Source organism: Notamacropus eugenii, chromosome 2, assembly GCF_028372415.1.
Source record: "Notamacropus eugenii isolate mMacEug1 chromosome 2, mMacEug1.pri_v2, whole genome shotgun sequence".
In the NCBI taxonomy this organism is placed as follows: Eukaryota; Metazoa; Chordata; class Mammalia; order Diprotodontia; family Macropodidae; genus Notamacropus; species Notamacropus eugenii.
In genome coordinates, this window is record NC_092873.1 from 421,599,467 (window position 1) to 421,605,466 (window position 6,000).

The following is a 6,000-nucleotide window of genomic DNA, read 5'->3' on the forward strand; positions in this document are numbered from 1 at the left end:
TGGCAATACCTCATTCTGGTCACTACTAACTTGTAAGGCAAAATGTGACATTTTATAAGCCTTGTCATTCAGGAGTTACAGAGGATTTGATAGATAATCATTTATTCCTGTTCCAAAAGTACAGATTGGTTGCAGCTGCTGTGAAGGAAGGAAAAAAGCATACATTGAAATGAAGAAAAGTTAGCAAATTTAAAGGGTTCAAATGTAGCTTAACCTACCTTATATAGAAAATTTAAAGAAAAATTATAATTAATAATGTAAAAAATGTGAGGGTCTTAACAAAGAGACTAAACAGGAATGTGATAAAAATAATTATAACAAGAAGGTATAAACCCAGAGAGTTGCTCTACTGTAAAAAAAATAAGCTATTATATTAGTCTGATAGAGAATGCCATATGTACAGGATTTAGGATTATGTTAATATCAGTTTGTGATATCTGAAAAGAAGAAATGTGAACATTTAGATGCTAATCCCTTCCTACCAGCCACCAGCAATGATCAGAATAGCAAAATATTTTTATAACTAATCATACTTAGTATTTATTAGCAGATTATATTTCTTTGGGGTGGTCTTAATTTTTTCTATTTAATTCTCCTCCTTTAGATTTGTTTTCAGATATATTTGCTATGGACATTGGCCCTAGGGGATCAAACCTGTATTCGTTTGAAGCAGTCAGTTGGTCAAGAAGCATTCATTAAACACTCTCTGTATGATAAACATTGTGCTAAGCCCTGAGCAATCAAAGAAAAGCAAAAACATGGTCCTTGTTCTCAAGGAGTTCACATTCTGATGGGGAGACAACAGATAAAAAAAAATGCACCTAGAAGATACATAGACAGGTGTAACCCATTCAAACTCAGTGGGGGAGGGGCAGGTCTGTGCTGCCAACTGTCTGTGGGTCCTTTGTCCAAATTGTTGAAGACGATCTGACTTGGGATGTGTTGTGACTACATGAAAAGTGAAGATGGTGTTAGAGCTCTGGAGAAGAGAAACATGCCTGAGGAATGAAGAATGCCTCTCCTCTACAAAGCTCTCACACCAACTCCACTCCTCAATCACATTATCATTTTTTCCATCCCTCCAGCATCCTATTCTGTAGCCAGATTGAGACACAAGGCTGCCCTTTCCCCACACAGCTTGTACTGGATTTGGAAGGTTATTACTTTCCATAAGAAAGATTGCCCACAATGAAGATTCATTCTCTTCATTATGTAAGATACCATAGAAATATTGCCTTGAAAAAGTTTTGAATTTTGTTTTTTGCTTTTAATTTTTGATAACACTTCATATTTTCTTTCCAAGATGAGTTACCTTCCATGTGACAAAAGCATAATCTATCCATAGAGCAGAACTGCAGACTTTACTATCATTAAAGATTTTATAGGTGAAAGTATTTTGTGATGGATATTCTTAAAAGCATGAAGAGCTTTTAGTCAATTTTTCTCCTCTATTTGAAAACACACTCTCTCTCTCTCTCTCTCTCTTTCTCTCTCTCTCTCTTTCTCTCTCTCTCCATACTCTTATATACAATAGAAACTTCCACAACTGTTTAAGAATTAAAACAGCAAAATGTGATTTTGACGTAGAATCATTCCCCTCCCTTTTTTTTTGTTTCAATGTAGCCATGCCCTGAACACATGGGATTGTTACACACATGCTTACTGCAATGTTTGGGACTGATGTAAGCTCTAAAGGATAAGATGCCACAACATGCTGTCAAGGAGAAAATCATAGAATTGGTTTCTCAGACTGTTTTTCCCACTGATTCACCAAATTTCAAGCTCTGTGATGACTTGCAGTACAATTCAGTGCAGAAGTTGATCTCCTTGGCACTTTTCTTCATCCTTGCACTCAGTATGCAATCTCTTTTCCCAAGCCAGTGATCCATCTCTAATCACAGGCATTGAACAGTCACATCTTTATTTAGAACAACTCAACTAAATACTGCCAGGAAGTTAAAGTTCCCATTTTCATTTGATTTCTGAAAGTTTTCTTGTATTTATTTACAGTAAAAATACTGCTTTGAAAATTTCACATCTCTGAGTACCCTAAATAATGCTAGATAACACTCCCAGTAGTAAACTGATATTACACAGGCAGCTATTTTGGTTGCTAATCTTTTATTTAATGTGTATTATTGATTGATGACAACAATGCAACTATCTTTAGAGGCAGGTTTTTCTGTCCTACAATTTATAAGCGTGTGGTTCACAGAAATTTAACCAAATGTAAGAGAGTAATCCATCTTTGAGAGTACATTCCTTAATGTATACTTCAATGAATATAATTTAAGCAAATATATATTTCAATAAAATGTGTAATCCATTTTATATATATGTATATGAATGTTCTTATTGGCACTAATCATTAAATGAAATTTCATTCATTTTATTCAGTTCCAATGACTACTTTTTCTCATAAACTCCTCTTATAATGTATCTGTATTTTTATAGAGAAGCTAATTTTTCTAATTTTATATTTTGAATACTGCTTATTTTAAAGTTTTAATAAACTGTAACATACTTATGCATTTCTAAACCTATTTACATGTAGTATCTCTTTACTTAATAGTCATGATAAGTAGTGTTAGAAGATGTAAGGAAAAGAAAATGTCACCAAATGGGGAAAATAGCTGGGATATAGTTTAATAACATATGTAGATCTGTTTCATTTATTCTTACCATTGCTAACTGTTCTAAGTCAGTAAACACAATAATTTCCCTGTGGTTTGTTAAACAAATAAGATAAGGAGAAAAGATTGTTGCTTGTATCCTTGTTTTGAAAGAGAATTGCTTTTATCCCAGTTGGGATAACGTTCCTTTGTGGTTTATAATATTGTTTCCTTGTTTAAAGTTTTGTTAGACTAATCCCTCTGTGAACAATATCAATTCTAAATAAATAGAAATGTAACTAACATATGCAATAAATAAGCAATTTTAGGATGTAAACTTTTTTAGCAAAATAACTGTACCTCATCATTAGTTTTTTTTTAATTGTTGAAATTATATTTTCTACAGAATTACAAAACAAGTAACTTTCAAGTGTTTTCTCTTCACTTTCAAATGCTTTAGAGAAGTATAATTGAATGCTTTATCATTCTGTAAAATTATGTATTCTATAAAAACAAATTATTCTGCATTTAATCTGACTAACATACTGCTTCAGAAAATATTGGATAATATTAATGGACTCTAAAGCTTAGCCCTCAGAACTGTGGCTGACTCTAGAACATTCCTTCAGCCCACTTCCCTCTAGTTAGTTTTAATGGACAGAAGATGGTAAGATTTAGCGCTGAAAAGAACTTTAGAGAAGATCGAGTCTAAGCATTTTACAGATGAGGAAACTGAGACCCCCAGAGGTAAAGCAGTTTGCCAGTGATCACTCATGTAATCAATAGCAGTGGGACAGAAATATCACAGTTCCTGTTATGTATTGTTACTTGTATTCTATTAGCAACCACATATTAACAGACTTTCTTCTCACAACCTGCTTGGACTTCAGTCTGCTCGCTAGAAAACAAAGCTTACACCATTCACATATAGCAGTCATTTTTACTTTGTCACATTTTGTCAGACTGAAACCTTAATTCATTGAGTACAATAGTGTCATATAGTTGTTCAGTACTTAAATTGATTTAGTAGAAGGAAACGATCATTTATTAAGTTCCTACTTTGTACTATGTCCTGTTGTAAGTGCTTTATTAGCATTAAATAAATAAAAATTAATCAAATAAAAATATGATCCTCATAACAACCCTATGAGGTAGGTGCTATTATTATCCTCATTTTATAATCGAAGAGACTGAAGCAGGAAGAGTTGAAGTGACTTTCCCAGGGTCACACAGCTAAAATACATCTGAGACCTAATCTGAACTCATGTTTGCCTGACTCCAAGATCAGTGTGCTATCCATTGCACCTGTGAAGTCTAGCTGCTTCTGTAAAGATATAGTTTTTTAAATGGCATTTTTATCTTACTTATAATCCATGTTACTGAACTTTAAATGTACACAAGGAATTTATGGTGGCTGTATGTGTGTGTGTATGTGTATATATATGTATGAGTGTTTGTGTGTCTGTTCAACGTGCCTGTATGACTGTAAGCCAACAATTAGTTTTCTGTAACAGGAAGCTAACAACCACACAAGGCACAAGATGAAAAGTGTGCTAAACGTGAACCTCTCTAGAGTACAAAAAAGGTTTAATTTAATGCTTTTTTGTTTGCTCGAAGCTTTTAAAATATCCTTTGTTCATTCAAAATAATTTTTACCCAACAAAAGCCTATCAGTACATGAAGGCTTCTGTTTAGTTTTAATACCCATTAGAGTTCCATAGAAATGAAAAGTAAGGAACTGAGATAAATGAAAGCAAAACTTTATGGTCACAGAAATCCAGTGTATTCAGGAAATATGTGTCTAATGTATACATACTTAGCTTAAGTAATATTGAGAATTCAAATAATCATAAACATAATTTTCTTATTGAAAAAAGTCAGTCTCATTATATTGCAATTCCTATTTTTATGTCCTGGCAAACTGTTAGCAAAAATAATTGTAAAATTACAATGCAAAGTGCTGGCTGCTTCTCCACATGCAAACAAAGTGAAAATTGGGGTTATTAGCCCAATAATTGCAGCTTAAAGATAATTTTGCCTGAAATAACCAAACAATTGAGGCAAACATATTTGGGGAGAGTTGGTTTTGTCATAATTACCTTCATTCTCAATTTCATTTTGGTCCAATTATTTTAAGAACAATTTATGTCTAATAAATAGCAGTAACCATGAATTTAAACCAATTCATTTGTGAAGATATCTAAAAATAATGAAACAATGACTTTATAGTTTTTCAATCAGATATGGTATTTGCATATATAGCTACTGCCCTAATTTCTGATATCCTTAAGAAGCACAAATAATTTCAGCTAGAAAAGAAATGCTTAAAATCTCACTTAAATGCATATACATATATGTGTGTTTGTGTGTGTGTGTGTATGTATATATATAGATATATATACAGATATATATATATGCATATATATATATGCATATATATATATACACATGGCTGAAAAAGTACATAGGACGTAATGAAGGAAAGGTTTGTTTGCTTACCTTCAGATTGGATCACATATTTTATGAAAGCATGATTCTTTTCTCTCTGTATGGCTTATATTTATCAGTGTAGTCAATAAGTCTTAAAAGGTCATGCAATTAAAAATGATGCTTATGAATTAGTTTTAGTTAATTAGCTCACAAAAGTTAGAGGCTGTGTATTGTAGGAAATAAAATACTGAATTCAGAGTCAGAAAAATTTGAATCATGCCTTACGTACTAGCTATATAAATCTAAGCAAATCACTTGCCTACTCCTGTGTCTCAGTTTCCCCATCTATTAAAAAAAAGGGAGCTGAGCTTGATCACTTTGGACATCTATTCTAGTTCTAAATCTATGATCTTGTAAACCTATGACTGAGACAAACGGTAAATTGTGAATCTCTGTCATCATTTTATTTCCTTGATTGCCTTGCTTTTGCCTTGAAATTTTGCTATTTTTATTATTTGCTACCATTGACCCAAATTGTTGCTATTAATTTCAGGTCATTGTGGAATTAAATCAATTTTTATTTTAAAAAGAAGCATAATTTTTGGAGGAAGCATATATTTTTCCTTGCTTCTGTAATCAAAAGCAAAATTTAGCAAATCAAGCTTTAATAATTTTATTTTAAAAGTCACTTTATATATATATAATTTATAAAACAACATAATTAATATAAATAAAATATGAATAAGTAATATATAAAATGAATATATTTGTGTGTGTGTATATACATGTATGTATATATACATGTGTGTGTGTATATATGTATATATATACATATACATATATATGTGTGTGTATATATATATATATATATATATATATATATATATATATATATATATATATATATATATATATATATATATGTAAAATTTAGGGTAGGAATCACCAAGGTAGAGTT

General features: G+C 31.5%; 1 protein-coding gene across 1 annotated transcript in view; it reads left to right on the top strand.

Moving 5' to 3' along the window:
- USH2A (usherin) overlaps positions 1-6,000 on the top strand; it is a 990,439-nt gene that overhangs the window by 521,888 nt on the left and 462,551 nt on the right. The gene's annotated exons all lie outside the window — the stretch shown is intronic.